The sequence below is a fragment of the Orbicella franksi genome, chromosome 10, assembly GCF_964199315.1.
Source record: "Orbicella franksi chromosome 10, jaOrbFran1.1, whole genome shotgun sequence".
NCBI classification, from domain to species: Eukaryota; Metazoa; Cnidaria; class Anthozoa; order Scleractinia; family Merulinidae; genus Orbicella; species Orbicella franksi.
Genome location: NC_138154.1, coordinates 24951885 through 24965327, shown reverse-complemented (window position 1 = coordinate 24965327; position 13443 = coordinate 24951885). Strand labels below are relative to the sequence as shown.

The window sequence follows — 13443 nt, the reverse complement described above, 5'->3', positions numbered from 1 at the left end:
TGTGCCCGGACACATGCAAGTACGTATCGAAACCAAACAACGCTCGTAAATATTTTCAGCCACCTGAAAAATTAATTCTGTTTTCTCTGTTCTAAACGTTAATTTTCCATATTAAATGGTGTAGCAAGACACTAATTTGCCCTAGGCGATGATATTTTTTCATTCACCTCCATGTTTAACACTGTACTTATATCAGTTACACAGACGAAAAAGTAGGGCATGTTTATATAGATTTTGGTCAAGTTTCAAACATTGATGACCAAAAAATGATCGTGTTTGCCAAAGCGCAATTAGAATTGTCATGCCGATAAAGTCATGAGCTCTATTAGTCGTTATAAATTAAGTTGCTGTTCGTTCTTGAATGCCTGACAATACTATTCTAAAAAAAATTTGATTTTGAGCAATTCGCTCTCTAAATGAATCACCTTTAAAGTTCATTTGCGGCCTCGTATAAGGAAAGCATTGTTCGCACTGCAAATTATCATTGTACTATTAAACTGGAATTGTTCTCGTAAATTGTCGTACATGGTTCTCTGTCTGCAACATGAGAGGATCACTTCCTTAAACAGTCTTCGTTCGCAAAGCCAAGCCGAGAGTAAGCTGAAATGCCACTTTAGAATCTTTGTTTTTCACAATGTTTATATCAAAATAAATTTGTAACAATTACTAGTACCACCACCACGTTTTTATTCTGTTAAATTTGAATTCAAAATGTCAGGAAAAAGCACTTCAATTTTGCATTGCGGAGAATATTGGTCCGTTTCAAGTTGTCCTTTAAAATAATAAATTGCGATGTTCAACCTTTCACTTCAGTCTCGTACTCAAAATATTAATTTTCCTAATTGATTGTCATACATTTCTCTTGTTCTTAGTTTATGAATTTGGTAACATTGCCTTTGTAACATACTTGACAACGCAACGAGGTACGATGAGGTTATATTTTGATCATTCGTGGACTGAATCCGTTAATGGTAAACGACTAGAGAAACAAGAAAACGACTTACCTGAAGTAAGATATTTACAGGTCAGGGTCCAAGAGCCAGTACACTGCAATCCAAAATGACTACATATTTCTTTGAAATTGCATTTAACCTAGAAAGAAAGGAAACATCAGCAAAATAGCTGGTTAATATCGATTGTATCACTTAACACTCACTGTTTTCACAATGTTCTTACGAAAGTTCTAATTATTAACACCAGCATGTTGTTTTATTCTGTTAACTTTGATTCCATTATGTCACTGGACAAGTCTCCAATCTTCAAGTAAAATTCTTCTTACTAGTTACAATATATCCTGATTGCAATATTTTCTCTCCAACTGAGATACTTATAACAAGGGTCAGGAAGGCATTTATATGGTCACCCTTTGGACTGAAACCGTTCAATGGTAAACAGAGAAGAAAACGACTTACCTGAAAAAAGGTGTTTTCAATGGCTGTCAACTTGAACCAGGCTTCGAAAGCTTACACACTTTGATCCAGCATGGCTACACTTTCCACTGAAACGATGTTTGCATTCAACCTGGTGATAAGAAGAGCAAAAGACAACAAGTGAAATTACTTTTCAACGATTATCGGATCTCCAGTTGTGTTAATTTCGAATATTTGCCCCTAAATACACATTTACAGTGCTTTTCTAAAGCATTACTTTATTGAAATTGATGAACAAATCTCTCGCAATCTTGTTACTTTTAAGAATTCGTTCGGGCATCAGAACAATTCCTCGTTGCCCAACCGGTATCTAAGAGTTTATGGGTTCGAATCCCGTCACGAATTGAGATGTTCAATTCTTTGTCCCACGCTCACCACAGGATCAAAATTTCATCTTTCACTACTCTCGATTAGATTTCTCTACAGGATACTTGGAATGACACAGTTATTAAAGTGGTCGACGACAAATTCAAGTAAAATAAGGAAAGGGTGAACTTATCTGAATTAAGATTTTTCCAATATGTTATAGTGCACCAGCGTTCAAGAATTACACACTGCAATCCAAAATGGCCACACTTTCTCTTCAATATCCGAGTTCACCTGGCAAAAAGGGAGATTAAACATAAAACAAACTATTTTTTTCATCAGCAAATTCGAGACGTGTTTATAAATTTAATAACAGACAATTCTGCAGTGACTTCTTAAAGCAGGTATCAATACTGTATGGTAAAATTATTTAAGAAAACACTAAATTTTTGTTGGCTGGCAAATCTGAAACAAACTTCCTGGTTCTGCCGAGGACATTAAAATAGTTAAAGATTTTCTCTGCAAGATACTTTGAAATGTATTGACATGGAAGGAGATTTTATTAACTTTGGACTGAAACCGAAAAAAACGGAAAATTTGAGGTGCTGGACTTATTGTAGGGAAAAAGCGTTTCCAGCCATTAGCAAGCAGTGAACTACTAATTGAAACCGCTGAGTCCAAGAGCTAACGAAGTTGCTTTTCTTACATTGGCAAATTTTCAGTCCTTCGTGTCATAAATTTTCCAGAAACCAAGTGAGGCAAGTTGCAGATAAATTTCTAACACCGGCAATAAATATTTTATGAACGTTACTGCTGAGCTTTGGTCGTACATTTAAACAACATTTCTCAGTTAATGAATAGAAAACTGCAAAGATAATATCTGGTCTATCTGAACCAAGATGTTTGCAATACTTACTTTGTACCAAAGAACATTAGAGCCACGCACTGTCGTACAAAATGGACTTGTTTTCTCTCAGCATATCTTTTTTAAAACCTGCATGAAAAAGAAAAGAGGAAGCTTTGATACACTGACTTTTAAAAATTGCGTTAGGCTTAGGAATTTGGTCAAAACAATGCAGAGCTAGCGTTTCACAGAGACATTTAAAGCATAAATACTATTCAGGCTGCGTTTGAACACACAAAGCAGTATACATTTTTTTTTTTTGTTACATGCCTGAAGACAGTTCATTTGGTTATTTCCTTCAGGATGTACTCAACATGATAAAAGAAAATCAATTATTTTCTTTCTTGGACTGATACTGCAAATGGTATAAGACAGAAGAGTTAAGAAAATGACAACGAGCTTACCTGACTATAAAATCTTTCAGATGTCGTCTGCTTGCATCGAAGCGAAGGGTAAAACACTGCAATCCAAGATGGCTGCATTTTCTTTCAATGCACGTGCACTCTGTGTTCAACCTTGGAAAAAAGAGAGCAAATGTCAAGAAATGAAGTAAATCTCCTTTTATTCAATAGAACAGTCTTGTAGTTGTACAATGTTGCTATTTTCAGGCATATTACATTGTATTCGCTAGCCTGAAATCAAGAGACTAGAGAAATGCATTTTATAGTGGTGACTGGCTTTCTTTTCGCTTAGAAAATTTACTGAGTACAAACGTGCTAGGTCTGGGATTCTGGTGGTAAATTGTATTTCGATCAATCTTGCTCTGAATTAAATCGTTTACCAGGAAAACGACGAACAAATGACAAAACTACGAAGTACTTATCTGAAATCAGTCATTTCCTGTAGTCAACTACCAGGTTGCGCTAGAGCCCAAGAACTACAACCTGCAATCCAAAAAGGTTTCTGTTGCATTTTAATTGAAATTACAATACACTAGAACAAAAAATTCATAAAATTGTAGCAAGGGTCAAACTGAACCATGGCAATCAATTTATCGTGATAGCTATCTTAGTCAGAATTTTTAAATCAGACTTTGCAACAAGGTCAGATCATTCTTGTAAAATAAAGATAAAGTAAAACCTAGAATTTACAGGAAATTGGAGTTGATCGCAACATGAAGAGACTGATAAGGAGAGAACGGAGCTTCAAAGCTGAACACGGCTGCTCATAATAGACTACGAGTAGTCCCTCTTTCGCTTAGTCTGTCGTGCGTGACGCGAAAGAAATTCGCGAGAAAAAAATGGCCGCGCGAAATCCTCGGGGCTCCTCGCCTCCAGGATTTCGCGCGGCCATTTTTTTTCTCGCGGTTTTCTTTCGCGTCACGCACGACGGACTAAGCGAAAGAGGGACTACTCGTAGTCTAGCTCATAATGGTTATATTTCCTTTGGGTTCCCTCTGTTCGTCTAATGCCAGAAGGAGAGAGGAAACTGTCAAAAATATATCACCTTTGAGTTTGAGGTCTTATCAGTCGGTCAATCAGTTTGGTAGTTAGAAACCGGCCATATAACATCGGACAATATCGCCTGCATTAACAAATTTCTTAATGTTCTCTTAGAATTATTTTTTCGCCAGAATTCAACGCAAGTTTGCTCGAAATTGGTTCCATTCGTCAAGTAATTTCTGATTTCACGAAAATGTGAACAATTATGAAAACATGAGGATAAATGAACAAAAGCCACAATGCAATTATAACTCAAATCTGCCTTCATTTCTGAAATTCTAACCAAATATTTTGATATTACTTACCCGAAAATGTATCAGAAATCAATCGTGAGGCGAAGGACAAGGATGGCTGTATAACATCTCAACAAAGTCGGTCTCAAAGTAAAACCGACTAAATTAAACTCCAATTAAAACATTCACGAGCAGTAAGTTCAGCGATTGTATGGAAACAAATTGTTCCTGCATGAGAAAAGAATATAAATTCTCAGGGAATATTATTGACGTAACTTTAAAACTGTTGATATTAAGTCAGTCAGATCTTCATACCCTTAGTAACTCAGAGCATCGGAGCAATGGATAACAAGCCGGGTATAAAACACAGGTCACATTCCACAGGTCAAGAGTAGAAATCCTTACTCTACTGATGAATAACTATGCCAAAAGTTTCCCCTCGATCTAAAACAACATTTTCGCAGAGTGCTAGGGCTAATTAGGGCTAGGAGACTGAATCTTGGTGCTGTTTATTTATCTGTAGTGCAGTGACTCTGTACTCTGACCTGTGGAATGTGACCTGCAGTTCAGACCCGCCAAGGACAACATTAAACAGTTACAAATACGACGAACAAGAGAGCTAGTATTTCTGAAATGTGGTATTCAGTAAGAAACTTTCAAACCTGCTATTCCGATGTGCTTGTCTAAACGAACTTGGTAATTCTTTATTCCGAAAGTTTCACACCCTCCCAGTATTCAACAATTTCTTCACTGTGTGGACGTAAAAAATTGCTCAACGAACTGGTTATACTAAACCACTAAACTGCGGAAAAAGGCAAGCGTAGCGAAACGAGGCGAAAAGCGAACAAGATCATGAAATGAAAAAACGAAAGCGTATACTTATCTGCGAAGGGGAGCACATCGACGAAGATACTGGTTCACCTTCACAACACACGACGCTTTCTGACACTAAAATGAACGGGATGTCCTTTGAGACTTCCTTACATACACGATTAAAATTCATTCCACCCACTAGAAAAGTGTTTGCTGCATCAGAATATTTTATTGAGATTTCTGTGCGTCAAACAATAGAGCATACAATGATATCAATAAAAAAAAATATCGAATAAAGCACGCACTCAGTCGCCAGTTATTTTCTTCTAAAAAAGTATAGGTATTTCAAATGAAATTCGTTGAATAGTTTTCAAGAAGTTGACTCTTGAAGTCCTTTGTGATATCACTTAAAACCTCAAGGAAAGACTGAACATGTGTCTTCGGGAGCTTGAAATTCATCGCCGCGTTTTAAATGCACGTGTCTTATTCTCAGTTGTGTTGGCATTTTATAGAGCCAAGCCCTGAAAACTAAACGTGTCAGGTGTTTACCATGATAGGCACGGAAGGCGTGCTCGGACTATTCGGTGACAACACTGGGACTGTAAAATTGTGTAAAAGCAAAAAACATAAACATATTAAAAATAATTTTGATAAATGTATTTAACATCAATTCTGTCTTGAATTCCAAACATGATTTGTTACCCACAATGCAAGGATTTCAGTTAGAGTCAAAACTAGAGGTCCAGAACAATGCTTTTCTCTGACTTTCCCTTGATAAAAATAAAATTTCTCTAACCAAATAAACAACAGACATAGTAACGGTTTCTAGCCTGCCCTCAGATTTCTATATTGCAAAAATCCAAGTTGTATAATTTCAAAGTAACAACTTGGATTCTTGTTTGTTTTCAAAATGACTGTACAACTCTGATTTTTTACGACAAAAATCTTAGTTGTATAATTTCAAATGTACAACCCGGATTTTCCTATGAAAATCCAAGGTGTGCAATTTTTCCACTGATAACTTCATGGGTTGTCACAAAATAAGAATGGCAAACCCATTTGGAGCACTGTCAGAAAATGTGATCAAGAACTTCATGTTAGCCAGCGGATGTATTCAATTTATGTTAACAACTAACCGAATCTTGCGGAAAGAGCTTTTATTTCAGATTTGCGCCGATGGCATGATTCTTGACGATGAGGATTTAGAAGTGAACAGCCAACCAGCTCCCAGACTGGAATGGTAAAATTGTTTCACTTTCAACGTTAACATATTGTTGTCCCCACATTGGCCAGCAATCGACCACCTTGATTGGTTCTGATCCGGTTTACAAGGCTGCCTCAGTCTTTGATCGCGCGAACCGTGCGGGAGGCGTTTTGCTGAATTCTACCAAGTCTGCACAACGGTACTTGGTAGATCAAGTTAAGAGTTCAACGATAAGTTGTCCTGGTTTAGTCCTATGTTTACTTCCGTTACAGCCTCCTTAGTGCTTGTGGTAACATACGGCCGCTGGTGTGATCCGAGGAGGAAGACAAGAGAGACATCCAGGATACAATGGTAAGTCCTCTGAAAATACAATCAACCTCCCATTCTTCCTCTTGCGACGCCTTTTAACGTTTAAAACCAAATGGTCCATATTTTGCATGAAACTAAGCACAGACAAAAATTGAGTAATAACCCTCGTTATTTTCCGATTTTGTCGGAGGTGCGGTGGCCTCATGGTTAGTGCGCTTTGTCTCCGGATCGAGCAGTCAGGGTTCGAGCTCTGGCCGGGGATATTGCCTCGTGTTCTTGGGCAAAACATTTTACTCTCACAGTGCCTTTCTTCACCCAGGTGTATAAATGGGTACCGGCGAGCTTAATACTAGGGGTAACTCTGCGATGGACTAGCATCCCATCCAGGGGGAGAAGAAATACTCCTAGTCGCTTCATGCTACAAAAAACGGGATAAGTCCCGGCCAGATGGGCCACTTGGCTCGTATGCAGACTTCACCTTTTTACCTACTTTCCGATTTTAGCAACTGCTTCTTATCGCGTACTTTCTGAGGTTGGAAATTAAACTTCCGTTTGTCGCCATTTTTGGGCAGCTTAACAGCTACCACTTGTCGGACGATTCATTTTTAAATAACTTGCTTTCAAATAGATAGAGAGAAGAAGGGACAAATTTTGTCGAAACTCAGTTGTCCCTCTTCAGTAATATAAACTTTGTGATAAGACCTAATAAGGGCCATCTAACACAAATATCAGATTTGTTTCAGCTTGTTGGATCTACTACTTTCCGAATGTGGCTATTTTCGGAACTTTAGAGCATTATCATGGAGCACTTGCCGAAAGTAAATACCAGACATGAATGCCTTTAACCAGCACTGTCCGCTACATCTGAATAGACCTCATCACGGTTTTGGTAGCCAATTTCATACAGGGCTAAGATTTAGTCAAGCTGTTTCGTTAGGGTTAGGGGTAGATTGAGTTTATGTTTATTAAACACCCTATTAGAAGGGGCGCTCTAAAAGCCGTTCGTACTTAAATTCGATAGAAACCATCCTCAAAGACCCAGGGGCTGCTAGCCGGGACGATGCGATATTTTCGGGCGGGCGAAATGTTCCGGCGAAAGTTTACTTCAAGTGCGGCTTGTCCGCTCTTGAGCAACCATATTTTAGGAAAGAAAAACAAAACCCTTCTTTACGTTATAACCTTAAAGTGACAAACATAAATTACCATAGCCATGTACCACATATAAAACAGTAAAACACCTGGGTTGTCAAAGAAGGTAAATACTGACCAATAGCTCTTTCAAAGTTTGTCTGTCATTTATTTTATTACACCAATATGCAGTGCATTATTTTTTCTTTTACTACATTCATTTTGAAATCACTTGTGATTTCGCAATCTGATTGGTTCTCAGCAGTGCAATTTATTCACGAATCGCAGTATTTTTTTTCTATAGATGGTATCTTTTTTTAAGCCAATAAGAATGAAACACTAAAACAAAACAGCCAATCAGATTTCAAGGCTTGTTTAAAGTTACCAATCAAACTGAACGAAAGCCAGTGCGATTATTTCAGAATTCCACTGTTTTTTCGCTTGTTTCTAGATAGATCTTATCTATAATTATCTCATACTTTCAGCTCTGCCTTTTCTCTCACTCTGAGAAACGATATGCTTTGAAAATGGCATTAACTGAAATCAATTAAAAACCTCTTTCGGTGTTCATACAAGGTTCGGACTGAATCAACCAAATCTGTAAAGTTAGAGCACTTGTTTCCTCTGTTTTCTGTGTAGAGAAACACCGTCATACCAAACGAAGCTTTTTTATCAAACAATGTGAATCTGATTCATGAAGTATGGGCTGTGCATCAAAGTAACTCAGTCACGGTATTTTGAGTTATTTTGGCCACATACAAAATTATCTTTAAATGGTAGGAAACCTGAAAATAACAGTTTAATAAGATAGAAAAACACCAAAGAGATAATGATAAACCATAAAGGAACAAGGATGGCTAAGGATGGAGAAGATTAACACAGATGACAAACGACGAATCTGAAAAATTGAGGCTAAACTTTTCAATATGCGCAAACCGTGACTGAGCTCCATTAACCTGATAAACCACAGTGTTATTTACAACCGTCAGAGACTATCCCCAAGCTGGTGAACAATTGATGGTAATCAGGACCCCAACAAAGGATAATCTTGGACAATTAAGATATTGCAACTAATAGGATGTAATCATAATCGAAATAAAATACTACGATAGTTACGCAGGGTATTTTTCAACACACGGTTTAAAATTTTCAAACCAAGACCACAATCTTTTCATTATGACTTAAGAATCATGAAATGGCAGCATGCTTGCAGTTTCGAGTCTTTAACATGTTATGAAGTAATCTTAATTTAAACGTTTAGAGGCTTTTTTCTTTTATTAAGAACTCACACCACTGTTCAAATAAATCAACGTGTTTATACATACTATCTATTTAGAAGGCGGCCCTTGAGGCATTTTCAGGCTTTTTTTGTAATTCCTGGTAATTGCTAAAATCCTGAATTACCGGCATTTCAAAGAAAACTGAAAGTGGTTCCCCCCCTGTTTTTCATTTTTCTCGCATATTGAATTTCTGTACTTCTTGGAGTATGCCAAATGATCCTGAAGCGAGGGATTTCTAACGTTTGAATAGTGAACTGTGATTCCTAGAGCGGAGAGGAACTTAGTTACACCTGGAAAATTTTACCGTGTTACGCTAGCTATAGAGAAATATTATTTGCGTTAGGCTGCATTAAAAAATTTAACAGTGGGAGACTACCACTTATAAACAGCCGGTACCAAACGTCGAACAATATGACACCTGCAGGAATACCATCATCGAATGCGATGAGCCGTAGTTACGTGTAATTCTAAGAATTATCTAAGGGTGAATCTTACGGTACGTATATACATTCTTAAATTTGTTCCCAGTGAGCAAAATAGAGTGCGGAAGATGTCGCAATTTGCGACACTTTTGAAAATATTTCGGTGGTTAATAGCCCTCTTTATTACACTTACGGTAAGTTCAGTGATCTCTTGTTACTATTGTTTTCATTTAGGGTAAAACTAATTTGATGCGTATTTTCACACAATGTCACCGGCTTTTTGTTACCTTGTAATTGATAAGTTAGCAAGTCTTTATTTATATTACTGCACTGTTTGTTTTGGTTATATGTGTTCTATATTCGTTAGACATGTGGTATTAGAGTTTTGGTATTTACAAATATAGTCCTTGTTCTAAAAATGCATGTCTTCTTTGTTTTGTGACCACAGTGTGATACATGACAAGCCTTGAAAATAGCGTTAAAATTGTTAAAGACACTTTGAGCGTTAGCGTCATTACCGGAAAGGATCAAAAAAATCTGTAACATTGAAAAGTGTTTTCTTCGGTTTTACCTTGTACAGGAACAGTTTATACAAAATATCATAAGTAACTTATCACAAAACAATGTCATCATCTTTCAAGTAGCGTGTCGTGTCTTAAACTGAAAAATCAAAGTGATTCTCAACCGTCAGTGATTATGGATCAAACAAGACTGGACAAGAAAGTATATTTTCCAACACGCGTTTAAAAGCCAGAATTTGGAGATAAAGAAACTCAAGATAGCTCTTTGGTGGTATGATATATTTCAAGAACTGCATAGTGCATCCTAAAATTTCATCATAAGCACGTTAAAGGCATGTCCTCATCGCCTCGTCTGAACACATCTGATGAAATTTTTCTGAAAATTGATCATCTATGGAGTTAACGCTGCCTTGGATATCCAATATCATAATAACGAAATTGTTAACGCTTCTTGAATTTCAGTTTTTCCCTTTTCAAGCAACTCCTGGGAGTTAGAAATCCAAGAAAGACAAAATAATGAAGGTGCTGTAAGATATTTTTCAGTAAGCAGTGGAAGGAAAGAAAATAGCAGTTTGGAAAAGAAAAAAGTGTAAGAGTTCAATCTTTCGCCGCAGGATGACTAGATTCAATTAGTCGGTTATTTTGTTCTCCTGAAAGTTCATTCTTCGTGTTTCCACGTGTATTTAACCTTGATGCAAACGTTTTCCGTATCTTAAGGACTCGTCCAAACTATGCCTAGGAATGTGAAAACGGAGGTTTCACTCTAAAAACGAATCACATGTTTTCCGCCCACACTGCGCCGGAGGAATTTTAAAACGCAACAATATATCGCCGGTCATTTTGGAGTTGTGGTTCAGAAAAACTCGGTCAAAGAAATCACATGATAATCGTGACGCCATCGTTTTCGAAAAGTTCCTTTTTCAAAATTTTTTCTGTCCACACGAAAACGAAAACGAAAAGCTCGCGTTTTCAAATTCCCCTAGTTTGAAGAACGTTTTCGAAAAGCTCCGTTTTCGTGACAGATTAGTGTGGATGGTAGGCCTAATCGTAGAAATGAAGCTGCGTTTTCAAATTTCTCAGTCTGGCATAGTGTGAAGACTGCCTTTGAATCAAAGTATTTTGAGAGCGAAAAAAATTATGCATCGATACAGAGCTGCCGTGTTTTTGAAGAACCTCCGCATTGAGAGTTTGATTTGTTAGAGGAGGATACTTGAAACCAGGTACCAAGCTAAAACCTCGATAAGGAGACAGTTTAACACCTGTCTTGCATACTTCTGTGGTGAACCAAAACGTCGGTTGCTTCTTGTAGATTCATTTTAGATTCATAATTTCGTTCCAAAGGAACAAAGTAAGGGAGGTGTCGCATTTTGCAAATGCTCGAAAACATTTTGTTCGTTGTTCTCTGTATAATACTACCAGTGAATTGCATTATTATTTTCACGGTTATCACGATAAATTCATGTCATTCTTTCTAACGCTGTCATCTTAATTTCCTCACAGTGTTATTGAAACATGAAGTTTCTTACATTTTTGCAGTTTAGTTTACTTGTTTTGTTTTCCTTTTACAGCGTTTCACTTCTAAATTACTGTGCTGTTATAAGGCCAGTTTCATACTCTTTTGACACTCATGTTATGTTCTTGCCAAGCTCATGTAACATATCCATTCTGTCGGGAGGTCCTTGTTTCCCTGCCTCTATTCAGTGACTGTTGCATTTAAATGTAAGACCCAATTCAAAGGACTTTTTCTTTACCTTTCTTGTTTGCTGTGTAAAGCAATTGAACTCAGGCCATACAAAAAATAGATATCACTATGCTATAAAGAAAATGCGAACGCAAATTCGTAAGGACAACCGTGTCTAATTTAAACCTGATAGAATTCCTCAGATGTGTTCACGCCTTTAGTGTTCAAGTCATTTAGCTCTGAGCTTTTTCGTCAATAAAGCCCTGCGATTTATTATTCCACAAATCAAATCCAAAATTTGCATCGATGGAAACCTAAAATTTAGTGGTCTAGCCTTGCTGAATTAAAACCTATTATGCCAATAAACTGAAGCATGCAGTAATTGAGCTGTTACAATAGATCGTTCGATTACAAGGCTTTGAACTCAAATTGAAAATGTGAAGCACATTATTCAAATTCTGTCGCTGTGTCTTGGAACAATCATTAAGAACTAATTTCAATATGCTCCCTCTAAAAAACAAGAACAAAAAGTACATATATCAACCCTTTGATTTTGGTCGGAGGGACTTGACTCGAACTGTTACTAATACCCATTGCTGAAACTACTTGCTCTTCCTAAGAAATGATTTTTCTGTAAGAAAGCACAGGCATGAATTCCCTTCATTCTAGGAATAGCTGTTACAGCAGTTATTATTAGTTTGACATAGAAACGAAGCGAAAAGGTCAATTTTGCTTTGTGTTGATAAACTTTGATATTTTCTCTCCTTGTATGCCCATTAAAACTAAAATAAAATTATAAGACTGAAGCCTCAACTGTAGTAACAGTTGTTAGTGCATGGGTAGTTCCAGAAGCGGGCAAGATGAACCAAATACTGTGTTGTAAATGTCTACCCTAGCGGGTAAGATCGTGCCATCTTTCCCACTCGGGATTACAAGCTGTTTCCAGCAGGAAAAGTGTGTCGTTAATACCATATAACACTCACTCACATTCAATCCCGGAATGCCCAGTGGTACATAGGGCATACCATATAAGACCAAGCTTATTCGGTGAAAAAGGCTCGTTTTTCTCTCGTGTTTGTGAGCTTCGACTGCGTCTTACATAAACACACGCAAAAAGGATTCGGCAGTATCCAGCCAACCTCACTGAACAAGCTTGGCTAATAACCCATATTTATAACAAAATAACCAGACCCATGCTTAGCTACTGAATGACACATATGCTGTTTGCAATTCCCCGGTGCATTCTGTTTGTAATTTATTATTTTATCTGTAAGAGGGTTGATGCGTTAAAAGGTCTTGGGGATTAAGACTGATAAGAGACTGATGCACTTGACAATTTCTGTTTAACATCTTCCAGTTTATTGAGGCTGCCAAACATAGTTCCGCTAAACATGATGAACAAGGAAATGACGATTTGTTCACCAAATCATTGCAAGTTAAATGGTTCAACAACTTGTCTAACACCCTGTGCAACGAAGTCTCAACTTCTTGGAAAAACAGAAGGGGTTCTTTTGAGCCAAAAGTCGTTGTTCAAAGCCTGACTGCTTTATTGAGAGAAGAAAGTGCTACTCAGGGAAAGCAAGTAGACGATTCCTTTTTTCAAAGTTTGGAAGAGTTGCAGACTGACCCTGACTTCAACACAATATTGACGCAGTTTGATGATGCACTAAATGGAAAGAGAAATATGATGACCATAGGTAAGCTGATTGGTTTGTTACTTGCTTACGTTTCTGTTCTTTGTTTCAAGCGTATTTCGGTGTGTGCGCCCAT

General features: G+C 37.4%; 1 long non-coding RNA gene across 3 annotated transcripts; it reads right to left on the bottom strand.

Moving 5' to 3' along the window:
• Positions 1-1032: 1032 nt before the first annotated feature.
• Positions 1033-5738, bottom strand: LOC145500623 (uncharacterized). 3 transcript variants are annotated; one of them, XR_014051129.1, is made up of 5 exons: positions 4388-5738; positions 3460-3524; positions 3080-3155; positions 1413-2730; positions 1033-1092 (listed from the first exon to the last, which is right to left on the bottom strand). It is a non-coding gene; the product is annotated as an uncharacterized LOC145500623 (long non-coding RNA). The 3 variants fall into 3 exon arrangements; XR_014051128.1 differs by having other exon boundaries at positions 1033-2030; positions 2653-2730; XR_014051127.1 differs by having other exon boundaries at positions 1033-2730.
• Between the last annotated feature and the right edge of the window lie 7705 nt (positions 5739-13443).